We start from the raw sequence: 13,893 nt of genomic DNA, 5'->3' as shown, positions 1-13,893 counted from the left end.
TGCGCCGTTGATGATGATGATGATGAACAATGTAATTTTGCTGAACCTGAGTAAATATCTTTGATATATATGCAGGATGAAAAGCCATCTCCCTCCTCTGTCTTCTTCATCAGAACCGTGTCTACGTGATATTAACTCACATGACGGGGTATTGTAAAAGTTTTGAAATGGTCGAAATTGTACAAAGCAAGAGCCGAAGATAGTCTTCTTAGTTTTTAAACCATAGGAGATAAAATAGTTTTCTCACAGTAGAGAAATTGGCACTTATTTTGAAGCATATCTCAACGAAGCGTAATAAGGCACAAATTACCCACACTTCCCAAGGATCCGCCGGAGTCTCCCGACAATTTTCGCACGCGAAAAATCTAAAATGGCACGTACTTTGCCGCAATGTAAAGATATCCAAAGTAAGCCCACTGTGCCCCTTATTATGGAAAGAGTCACTACGCAATAGAGTCTTTAATAAGTGGCAAGACATTCAAGGATGCAAATATTTGATGAAGCAGCTAAGCAGGGATGGAGGCATGTATTACCGAAACCAACACCTTGATAGAGCAGTCGCACTGTAACTATGAAATCTGTCTTATCCATACGCAGCTCCAGAAAAGGAATTTGGCAAACTATACCCTTTAGGTCAAAATTTAGAATGAATCCAAAGACAGCTGAAAACTCCCTCGATTAAAGGTAAAGGATGTGCATCCTTCATGGTGACCCAATATCTGATCTCGGCAGCTCGGAGCTCCTCGATGAAGAAAAAGACCGAAAATACCTCTGGCTGATTGATTTATTACCACAGATGTCGATGACGTTTGTTGTCATAAGCACTTTGCTTCTAAGGTCGCCAATGGCAACCTAGATCCTTGCTCGCTGATGTTTCGTTAACTGATACTGGTCGACTTTGTGGATATTTTCTACGAACATACAGAAAGTAAAGAAAATTTTAGAGCCAGTAATAAGATACAAATTGATTCTTGAGTGCAGAATAAGGAGTAAGGATGTCGATTCCACCGGATCGCGAAAGGTAATGCCAACCAAGGGACAAATTCCGTCGGTTATCCTATGATTTCTTCCATGGTTAACATTCATGCCTAATTATTTTCTGGGCGAAATCTTAAGCCAAAATGTCAATATGGTAACCCATGTACTCAGGGTTGTGAATATAGCAGTTGTAATGAGTAAATGAGTTGAAGATGGTCGTGACCATCCTGAGTGGCAGGAGATGACCTCGAGGGAAGAGCTATCCCAAAAGCCTAAAAAAACACGCAATTTGGCGAAACTGACCATGAAAGTCCGTCCGCAAATATAGAAGCTCCATCGAAGTGCTCCACCGACACATGCTAGCACGCCTCTGTGCTAGCGAGGGTCGTGAATGTGGAGGGGTCCTTTGAGCACAATCCCTAACATGTCATAATCTTCATCAACGGCACAACAACCGGTATTCGGTCTAGGTCTACCTTAATAAGGAACTCCAGACATCCCGAGGTCCACCAGTTCGTCCCTAAAGGGTCTACGGTTTAACTTTCCTAGTACTTCGTCAGATCACATTTATTTAAGTTTGAAAATGGCAAGAAAGCCAATAGAAGGGCTCACATGAGTTACATATAGCACGCAATTCGCAGCAAAAAGTAAATGTTAGTCCTGAATGCCATACTCAATTCAGCGAAATATACCCACACATACCCCAAGTGCCACCCAAACGACATCGTCATGGCAATATATTTTGAATTTTAGCTGATATTATAATTAAGAACGCTATTATGATATTTCACACCAGTGCGTCTATTAGCTTCCATTGCAACGCGAATATCCTGACAGAATACTTTGCGGAATATTAATTTTGATGTGTGTAGAATTTTACAAAGATGAAAACGTTGGAAAAGGGGTTTAACGCCTTTTAAGGACCATAAAAAAGTGCAAACGTAAGCCTATTAACATTTTATGATTTTTAATTTTAGTACACTGCATGCACGATAAAGCTCTACTTTCACTCGAAAAAAAGAAGCCACGTTCCCGGATTCTAAAAGCCTTCTATCCTTAAGCTTTAAGGCAAAATAATGGTTCATTTTTATGATGTTCCGATCGACCATAAAATATGAAGCTCGTAAAATTCTAATACCTTTTTACATAAATTTTTGATAAGAATAGCCAGGACACCACGCTTGCTATCTTACCTAAAAAATTTAAATTGGAACAACATGATTTTTGTCATCGTAATTTCATGTGGAAACTAAGCACTCATATCAAGGCTGAAATTCACATAAAAACTAACATACTCGTACTAGCAGTAAATGTCACGTAATTAGGGTTGATATTATTATTGTCTTCTTCAGATAATGGCCGTGGGGTTATCAACTACCAATGTAAGGAAGAAAAGGAGACAGTGCGTATTCCATATGAAACTATCCGGCATTCAGGCTTAAGCCGAAGATGCACTGATACAATACTCTTGAAGGAAGAGTCTACACACCCTCTGCCTATAGAGGTGCCATTTGATGGTTTTAAATTTCAATTGCAGCGCAATTAACTCCTTCACGGGCGATGACGAAAGGAATAGAAATGCCGCTATAGTTTAATTAGCTGGAGGGTCTGCAGCTCTCATCGTGCATAGAGGACTCACCCTTCCCAGAGGCTTGCACCGAAACTGACGAGTAAATCCATCCATTTTCTTTCTTAGTAGCACAGCATCTTAATTATCCTTTTTATCCCAAACCTCTAATTTTTGAACTCCCTGCACGAACACCTACTTATGCATATTCAGTTTTAGGGTTTTGTTCGTGAAACAAAATCTTATTAAAGTCGATTCAATCCTCTCCTCTGCCTTTCGCAATTTGTTCTGAATAGATGCGATCATGAATTTAATCGCATCCCAATCCTCTTGAAGTGTTACTATCCTCGGCACCAGATTTTCTGGCACCAGCACCTCTTCTAAAGTTTACTCTAGATTACTCCTTTCATCCACAAATCTTGGACAGTGGAAGAACATATGCTCTGGGTCGTCTGGAACTCCACCATAATTTCGACAGTCGTGTGAGGTATCCAGTTTAAATTTGTGAATTACTGGCGATATCCTTCTTGCCCCGTTAGAAACTGGATGAGATTATAATTAAACTTACCGTATCGTCTGTCCAACCGCTCCGCGATTGCAGGAGTGAGCCTATGAGTCCACTGACCCTTTCCCGAACGTTTCCACCGCTATTTGTTCACGGATCTCCCCCTCTCAGCGCTTTTCGTCTGCTATAAAGGAAAGATTGCATATGTTCGCATCTCATTTGCAAAGACGTCAATCGACATAATTCCCAAGATGACGAATGCTGCATCATCTGAAGGCGGAGCATACCCTCAAGGCAGCCCTCTAATAGCTGCACTCATTTTGTTAGCGTTAACTGACATCTGTAAAGTCTCTCTCCAAACTGAGGTCACATGGAGCATGATTAAGGTCACCACCGCGCCAGTGCAGGACTGAGAAAGTACAACCGAGGCAGACCCCCCTTTCTGAAAGGCGTTTGCAACACAACCGTTAGCCAAAACTACGTTCGTCTGTACAAAAGCTTCTAATAAACGGCCCTCCCTTCTTTGCTACCCCACTCAAAGGTCCAAGCGTAGAAATCACCAGCAATCACCTTTGGGCTTCGTTCGTGGTGGGGCGTAGCAGCTGCATATATATACACCGCCACTGCCTGACTTTCAGTACATTGTATGGGCTGTCGACCATCCATATCAGCGCCCCACCAGTCGAATCTGTGACCTACGATATATGCTACAGTGACGGTTTCTATACGATTCATCTAAGATGGCAATTTCCATCTCAAGGAAATCCTGAGTGATCCTGCAATGATTGAGGCTGGTGTCTGTTTGTCACACGCTCTTTTATCAGCAATTGCTGTACCGATTGGCACAAAATGCGGTGAGAAGATGGGAACTGTGAACGTCCGCGCATGCAGTAAATTACATCATTCTACATCGAGTTTGAAGAGGGTTTAAATTTTTTTTCGTCGATTATAGTGTTGGGTATCGAATGAAAAGTTAGTCCGGTTAGTACTTTTCGAAGCTAGTCTTAGTTTTGATATCAGCGTAATGGGATACTTCCTAAATCGAAGTAGGATTGGCATTTTTCTAGGTGTATTTCCAAATTACTGACAATGTTTCAACCTCAACGAGAGCAGCCTTAGGAAGATAGTGGGAATTCCCAACAGTCACTTCTGTCTGAGCGACCATGTGCTGAGGCTCCTGAGGTAAGCAGCCAACCTTTTCTACTCTCCAGGAATGCGCCTGGTAGCACTGGGAAAGGAGGACAACAAAATGCTAAGTGTAAAACAGGATGATGACCTACGCCCAGTTGACGTCGCCAATGAGCTCTTGGAGGATCCGGGAGTTCGACGGAGGCAAGCAGACCATGCTGAAAGTAACACATATAAATCTCTAGCGCTCAAAGCTTACCACAGTTGATCTGCTCCTCCTACAGAAGGACGTCGACGTCGCATTTATACAGGGGCCCTGGATGGGAAAAGGCCGCACAAAGGACACTGATTGGAACAGGCCCAGAGTATACATCTTCTCCAGAAAGTGTCTGCCCCTCTCCCGGTGTCTAATTTTTTTTAAACTTTGGAAGATTCAAAACCTACTGCTGGCTACAGCCATGCAATTATAAGAGACTTTTAGTGACTAAAACCTCCTCCTTCTGCTTCCACTCTCCCCACGGGACTCCTATAAAGCACTGAATCGCAGGACGACATCAGTTTTTAGCTACAGCTCATTGTGGTTCTCTCCATTTCTTCGCAATTCTTCTTGCCTAAGCTGTTGATGTATAGTTTTCAACTCCCTTACAACTTCATTCCAAGCCTCCGTTGACTCCAGCATGAATTCCGCTATATTTTCCGGCGTTAAGCGCCTCCAGCCTAGTTCAATGCACAGAAAACCTAGGGCAATCAAATACAACTTGCTCCGTATTCTCGGTTACGCTACGACATCTTGGGCAGCATGGTCGTCGGGATAAGCCACATAACCTCGATGTCCACTTAAGAACTGCGTTAGCTCATAGCTTAGGTCCCCGTGACTTCTTTCAATCCATCCTCGAATATACGGAATAATCCAGTAGTTCCAACAACCAGTTTGTGCCTCGCTCCATTTCTTTTGCCATTCTCCGATGGATTCCGCCGTGCTAGACTCCCCGATTGCATACATTTTGTAGCTGAGACGCCTACTTTCATTCGCCAAGATGTCTGTGGGGATTATCCCGGCTAGTACATGTGTTGCTTCTTCTGATGTTGTTCGATAAGCACTTAGTCCGGAATGCACTTAGTCCATATGCCATTCCTAGTTTTTCGCAGTTCGACTTGTTTTCCAGAGCAGTTGCTCAACCTGGAACTGGGTAGAGTAACACGGAACTAACTACTCTTGAAATAAGACGACGTCGACTTTGTCTTGGCCCACCAAGGTTGGGTAGTTTGATTTCAGCGATGGAAGGCACTTTAGCTTGTTTAAAGTTCAACCTTTTGTCAATCATTTCTTTCAAGTAGTTAAGCGATAGTTGAGAGTAAATTGTTTGTTCGTCAACCTTAATATTCACGGTTGTGTCCTTTCTTCGTCTGTTGATTAGCACTAGTTCTGTTACATGTTCAGGAAGTGATAGGCTGGATTTTTCAACCCGATATCATCCGCAAAGCAATGGTTGTCACGCTGCGTCAGCACTTCGTCGTATATAATTAACCACATTAAGGGACCTAAGATAGAACTCCTAATTATCGAGAATAATTTCAGTCCATCGTCCGAGTTGCAGTATAATCTTCTCCCAAGAAAAACCTTGTATTAGAGCCCGTACCTGGCCAGTCACCATGTTACACAAGCGTGCCATAAAAATTTGGCCAAGTATACCTGGGGCTGTCCTGGCTGCCACTTTCAGGGCTACATCTAGAATTTCCTCTTTTACCACTATTGGAATTTCGTCGGCGTTCACATGGACTGCAGCCAGATTTGCATAGTTCACATCCTCAGGAAAGAGTGTGTCCAATATGTTTTGTAATAATTTAGGACAGGTAATCGGTGGGGAGCGTTCGCATTTCAGCGACGAAATTACCGACCTGGCGCCACCCCCTAAAACAGAAAGTACACATCCGCTTGGAGTGTCCGGATTTGCTCTTCGTGATAGCTACTTCCAATTTTTTTTTTTCATGTTTCTGTATTGCATGTGTAGCTCCACGAATTCAGGTTGATTTCTTCCGCGCTGGGAGCATCTCCTTGCTCTGAGGCTGTTTTTCCGACATTCCTGAATATCTGAATTCCGCCAGAAATTGGGATTTCGTCTTTGGAAAGCGCTACGCCGAGGCATAGAGGCGTCGCATGACCGCTGCAATTTTTGCGCGACCTGTAAAACTTTTTCTTGAGTGCTTCCCGATAACAATGTGTCATCAAGAAGGACTTCTTTGAACATTTCTGCGTCAAATTGTTTGTTGTTTGATGTTTGATTGATGGCTTTACATAATTCCTCTGCGTGGTTTGGAAGACGATAGCTTGCTGATCACTTTGTGTGTACTCCTCGTGGATATGCCACTGCAAGCCTTTGATAATGATATCACTGACGAAAGTGGGGTCTACTACCGACTGTAATTCTCCTCTCCGATAGGTGTTGACTCACTCAGAGTTCGCACGTACGACATTTAAGCGCGAGAATGTTTCTAGCAGTATTTGTCCCCTTTCTCTGCTTCTCCATTCTTCTGCCCATGAAATCGCAGGCCATTACTTTGGGATTGTAGCGTCTTGCATCGAAGGATACTTTCTCTTAGTGTCTGCCTTGAGTTCGAGTGACTTAACCGTTATCACAGTGGAGCGAGCAGGAACAGGAAATCTGTTTATAGGCGTAGCTACCAACATGAGGGCCGCTTGGATATCAACGAAAGATTTGAGTCTCTTGATGATTAACACAAATCTGTATATAGGAGGGCTATGCAGGCCCAGCCCCCTCCCGCCCCCCTATTTTTCAGCTTGGAGAATAGTAACGGTTGGATGGAGGTTCTAAATACCACCCTACTAACCGACATTGGGACTTTTAGAGTGGAAAACTGACGAATGCCTGAGCATAAATCCTTCTCGATATAGAGAACCAGTGCTACCATCGCTGTCTTTTTGACACCAAAGGTACTAAATTTAGTACTTTCGGAAGAAGAAAGTATCAGTTTCGATAAATGCAGACTACCACATCCAAATAACCTACTAAGTTAGGTATAAACTGTAACAACCGACTGTTGTAACTAGCAATTCCAAAACAACCTGACGTCATTCGCAATTCACAGAGAAATCCCTTTAAAACCACCAGGACAGTGGAGGAAGATATTGCGACATACACGGGCAGACATGTTCACTCTTAGACTTAGCCAGTAGGTATTTATTGACTAGAACATGAACACGAACTATATTTATTATATACATATTTGCTTTAATTTGTTACAAAATGCCACCTTAGCCATAGAACAACAATGTATTATCCGGCAAGAGAACAACCCCAAATACACTTCCTTCCCGTCACGAGGATAGTTATTTTATAATGCCCCACGCCGACTCTACATTCCCCTGCGACCAGTAAACCTGAACCTGGTTGAACTTCTGTAGTATTCAATCGAGCTCCTGGTCTCTCAAAAATGATTTTTGGATGTCGTTATAGAGAACTTCGAACGAAATTTCCCCCAATGTAATTCAATACCTTTCCAATTCCAAACATCGCTGTCACATTAAAATTGGAAATAGAAGCTCGAATGCGGTCGGTTTTCACTAGAATCCGTTCATTTTTCTTTCTATGTCAATATACTTCATTTCCCTGGAGCAATTTTTTGCGGTATCATTTACCGCTTTTTTGTCACAGCCTCCCATCCTTACAGAGACCCCAGAAGGCTCGACTGGAGGAAGTTTATTTAAGTTATTTAGAACAAACTTTCCGGTACAGGCTGAACTATGGTCAAAACATTGAAACCACCGACAAGTATGCTACATTCGGTAAGATTTTGGCCAAGAAAGATAAGAACCCATCCTTTCCTATATAAATCGGAAGGTTGTTGGACAGAATCTTCTGGACAGACCCTGGAGCGTTAGTCCATACGCACTTTCCCGCCAGCGAGGAGGATTGTGCGTTAGAACCTTGCTTGTGATACAGCCTCAGTCGTAAGAGATTATCAAATCGATGATTACCAAACGTAAAATCAGCTGAACTATAAACTGTTTCCCAGCATATAAATCTCTGACAACAGACGGCAAAATGCCAGTCATCCTTCAGAAACAGTCAGAATCGAGCTTGTAGAAATTTATTGATCATGAGCTTTGAAGCACTTTCGACCAATCAGACTAACTTCTTTCGTATGGAAAACAGTAGAGCGCGTTCTGGGCATCAATTTAAGGACGATCTTCAAAAGGATGCCCTTCTCCAAATTTCAGCGTGTCTACCTCAAAAGCAAATCCACAGAAACCGCTCCTCACGAGAATAGGATTGGACGAGTGCTTAACTAATTTGATAGTGTCAATCAATCCAATCTGATCAGGTAGGCAGCCACTCCATTGTAGACAGAGAAACTCTTCGGGTGGCTCCACTACTCTCGTTCATAGTGATGGATGAATTCAGTGAATATTAGACCAGAGCGGAATGAAGGCTACGGTGTGCAATGCAAATTAATGCAGCCGTAGACGCTAACTCGGCCTAATTCCAAGCAAAATGGACCAGATGGTATTTACCGCCAAGTCAAGGCTACATAACTTTTACCTCCCGCAGTTAAATTGGCAATGATTCGCACTCACTCCAATGTAAAGTGTCATCCTGGATCTCAACTTTAGTTGGAGGCTGAACATAGAAACGAGGGTTTACAAAGCCTGTTCGCCTAAGCTCCCCTACACTGAACATAAAAGTGTAAAATGTAAAGAGTTTTAGAGGCCCCTTATTGCTATCAAGTTTCATGAGAAGGCTTAACCAGTTTCGAATAAATGGGGTGTGACAGAGGGACAGACAAAACAGACAATAATCATTTTTAATAACGTTTTGTTTTACACAGGTTTTCCAGCATAGAAAATTCTCCTCACTGTATGAAACCGTGGTTAATTTTTTCTGAAAATCTCTACAACAGTTAGGAGGATCAGAGCTGAAAATCAAATTAAAGCCAATTCACCTCTCAAGTTTGTGAGGTTATATCTGAAACGCGTTTTTCCTTCAACTGAATAAAACAAATTTCACTCAGTTCGCATTGCTTTCAAATTTACTGAGCTCTTAATTGAAGCAAACAACAGAATTCGTAGTTACGACCGACATTTCAACTTAGATGGGAATGCATGTCGTGTAGGTAATGTTTCCGGTATATTCGCAGAAATGCTATATCAATAGATAATTTGCTCCTGACGTATACAAGTATCCAGAAACGTAGCAAACAGTCTCTAACTTCAACTTATCTGAGCCATTCGTTCTCGTCAAGTTGCACATTTTGTGTGAAACTACCGTAAGTTAGTTAAACCTTAAAATGAACTTCCTAATGGAGATCTAAACGTGCTCCCAACATCGGATTTCAACTATAAATATACATACTGCTCTAATAACCTGCAACTGATGGAAATGATGGCAACGTGCACTTGTGCGTAAGGACTAAGGACTAAGAGGAGATTTTATGAGAAATGGATGCATTAACGACACCTTGATGGTCGGAATTGCAATGAGAGTCTACGGCAAAAATGTAGGTCCGGTATTTGCGTGAATAAAAAGCAACTCCTTTTTTCCTCACAAGGTTGAAGCTTTGCACTTTTGTCAACATCCCCGTAAATACAGCTCATGTTTGCTGAAAAACTTAGGTTTTTGTGCTACTATTACTTGTGTTTATTTCATGCCTAGCAACTGTCCGGTAAAAATCACGTTAGTACTTAGGTGTCCACAAATAAATTGAACACTCGCAGCATTTAATGTGCCTATCCCTCTCACATCTTTAATTCTCTTACGTCAGCTCTATCGACTTTAGGTCCTCATATTTCCAAAGACTTCAAGTAGAGGAGAATATTATTGGACCTAACAATAACAATGTGGTATTCATGGTATTACAGCGAATGAAAGAGCGTTGCGTGCTGAAAAACTTGAAAAAACTTCTACCCTAATTGGAATGACTTAACAGGGAATGACCAAAGATTTGGCCGGGCGGAAGTAGTATCACTCACACCGTTCTACCTAACTTGCATGAAAGGTAGAGCAAGGGATGTTCATACAATCTAATAGAATTTATAACCCGGATATGGAAGGCAACATCAGATTAGTTTGAAATGACATCAAATAATAAATATTCCACATTTTCATTCTGAGAGAACGTCGTAAAAAAATCTGATCAATAATTTGCAATTCCTAGCATCTTCCTTAACAGATCGAGTTCATTGAGAAAAATCAAAATTCATCCTCAAAAGTTTGGGCTAAAAAATCTGTCAAAAGTTATTGGAAATTGAGTAGCAAAAAAGATAAATTCCTTAGGCACGTTTTTCCATTCGTACATAGTTAAAAATTCAAAATATTCTTTGATATATCCAACTCCACCGTTCATATGAGCTCAATTTATATGATTAATTCACGTGAAATGCAAAACTTTTATCCTCACCATGCAACCCCATATCGATTGCGGATATCCTCATTTTGGAAGTGATCAAAATGTGTCACGCCACCAGTCCAACGCAACACCTTCGTCTCAATTACCTCAAGCCACCGTTTATTGTCTTTTATAGTCGGCCAACACTCAGAACCATAGAGAGCGACAAGATGGACGACATTACTGCAAAATTTTAGATTTGAGACGTTCGTTGATACGTCGGTCTACTCAACGGTCGGTAAACAAAGTACCGTTCTTGTCATTAACTCAACAGTAGTTATCGATAACCGTGTGCTTTTGGCAATACAGATCTATCTCGCCATCCCGAATGTCCAGTTTATCGTAAAAATTTTTTGAATGAACCGCTTGGATGAAAGCGATTGTTTTCTTTGCTTCCAGGTTTGCATTCGTATAAATTTGCCAATTGACGAACGTTTTATCGTCGAGAAATTTGTGGTAGAGGCGTTTCTTTTCACGGACCTTCACTTCAACATTGTCATTCCAAAGCCAAATATATTTGTTGATGTACCGCTTATCTGGCTTGGTGACCCCGAGGGTAGCAGAGGCCGCTTTATGGATCGTGTCTTTCATTTGGTTCCACGATTCTTTCAGATTCAAAATGGTTTGCACGGCACGGCACGTTGCAGATCTTTGCATCGAGAAATTTCCATGTTGCCAGTCTGTGGTGCATACTCGGTGAAGGAGTGAATAGTGCGTTTTTGTTTAGGGATGGAGGAGTCCTAAGTCCACATCCACTTGATGTCGGATCGGACAAAAGGAAGAGAAACTTACTGCCCTTCTTTTGCGAATTATAAAAGGGAGCGAATAATATCTGCGAGCCGTTTCGGTCACGCTGCTTCCAGGGCCGAGGTGAGGCAGCGTCTGACGGATTGCCCCTGCCCTAGTACGAAACCGTAGCCGTCTTCGTCCTTCTTTTGATGAATAGTACGATCAGCTGAAATAATGATGAGCTTCACCAGGCGGTCATCAAAGCGCTCGACTTATTTAATGACGTCAACCCTCTATGATGGCAATGTCAACACCGTATTGAATGTGTGGGTTACGAAAATAGATAAGTTTATGGCAATTTTCACCGCGGTTGCGTTCTAAATTCCAGCTGTAGAGCGCAGATAACTATGCGCCTTTTCGCAAAGGCTTTTAAAAGTTCCTTGGTCTTTCCAATGAGCGTGCCAATATTTAGCGTTCAGGCAGGTATTTGTTTTGTTGGGATTAACTTACTTATGCTTTGACGTCGTCGATGCCTCAAGAACCCCTGTCTCAACAGGACCGAGGTCTTATACTTTATTTATCTGTTTCCATGATTTCAGCATTTTATTTTTGTTTTACTGAGGATAGTACAAAGAACGATGGCTCAAACTCTCCCCTTTTACCTGGACTTCGGACCAGCATGCTATGTTAATAACATTGCGGAATTTGCAAGTAAATTTCTAAAATATGGTAATATGCTATTATTAACTTTATTTGATGTATTTTAAGGCCTCGATTTTATATAAGTACTATTGTCGTTTTTTTTTCATATTTTTCAGTTGAATAGGTTTTGGAAACAAGACCTGCCACACTTTTTGGGGATTATATTTTGAGCCCTCACTTGCCTATGCTTCCCCCAATATCAGAAATAAGATCAGTTTCGAAAAGGTAGACAAATATACCCTTTCATTTGATACCCAACATGACCATATTCTGTGTTCGCCCCCTTTCACGAGTATAGGAAGCCGCCATTTTGGCCTGATCTGGACGCAGCCGTGATGCTTTCAAATCACCATCCAACCTATGATGCTACCATTGTTTCGGTCGGCCTTTAGACGCTTACTATTGATTTTGATGTTTAGACCAAACTTAACAAGTTAATTCTATTTAGCACGAATTACGTGACTGTACCATCCCGAATTTTTCCAAAGATCCGCGCAACCTTCTTCATTTAGGATATTATCACGGAGTCCTTCGCCACTGTTCTAAGGCAACATCTTCGATTCCATTAGCGCGAAACACCATTCCTCCCAACACTCAGAACCATTGAGGGCGGCTGACAATGCGGTAAATTTCGTAGCGTTCGCTGATGCGTCGATCAGAAAGTTCGCCACTTGTGGAAGACCACTTCATTCAGGTTGCGCTAATGCATGAAGGAGCAAGTTCATAATTTCACAATCCAAGGTATTTAAATCACTCAGTTGTGGGTAGATCACTGCTACTTATAGTAATAGGACCTATTTCATGGGTACTGGTTGTCAAAAATTCTGTTTTATTCACATTCAATCGTAAACCGTGTTGCATCAGGTGATCATTCCATTTTTTAACAACAAAATCATTGAGTGATACTGTGACGTTACAATCATAGATAAAATCAGGCTAAGCAGGCTTTAGTGGATGAGTCGGTTATAATTGAATGACGAAGACCATGCCGGAAAGCCTGAAAAAGCAAGCTCTATGGTTATTTACGACTGGCGGTGACCGTATGAGGGGACACCAACAATTTTTTGGAACTAACGAAGTGAACAAACTTGTCGTGGAAAGAGGACTTCTGTAACTCTGAGCCCAGACAAGCCACTAGTTTTCGGACCAGAACTAATCCACCACTGCAACTAAGAGCACGTTGTTCGTCGCACAGAACCCGCCATAAGGTCAGTTAAGTTTCAACAGACCGAAGCGTACGAGCAATCAGATTGACCAAAGCGTGATCGGCAGTGGAGTTAGAAATTGTGTTCTGCATGTGCATAACAAGAGAGACGCTGATGTCGGCCTCGAAAGAAATCACCATCTGATGGTCACTTACGTGTTGTGGCCACCACATTGCACAGGTTTGGGGAGCTGCGACCCCCAAGTTCAACATCAACTTCTGGTATGACCCAGCTGTCGCTCGGCAGTAGGAGAGGTATCATGCAGATCGGACGCCAGATATACTGAATAACTCGCCTATCTAAGAATATCGATGAGCATTAGGTTGACATAAAATATGCTTTTTCTCGAGTGCTACACAGGTCACACACCATGTTTTGAAAGGGCGTCGTAAGATCTTACTGACGGCGGAATCGTGAAAGGACTACGGAAAGCTGAAAGGAAACTACGGAAAGCTGATGACTGTATTCCAGGCATAAATATATGCCATTTCATTGGCAGCAGAATCTGTTCCGACCGTCGAGCAACATTATCAGCACTAAAAAGCAACAGCAAGTCAAGCAAATTGGTGTGAAGTTGTCGCCAGTTGCTGTTGAAATTTCGCCCACTACACGAAACATTCTTGATGTGGGTATCAGGGCGCCCAAACATCGTTGATAATAAGGAAGCTGACAGA

Source organism: Hermetia illucens, chromosome 5, assembly GCF_905115235.1.
Source record: "Hermetia illucens chromosome 5, iHerIll2.2.curated.20191125, whole genome shotgun sequence".
In the NCBI taxonomy this organism is placed as follows: domain Eukaryota; kingdom Metazoa; phylum Arthropoda; class Insecta; order Diptera; family Stratiomyidae; genus Hermetia; species Hermetia illucens.
Note: the sequence above shows the minus strand (reverse complement) of the source record.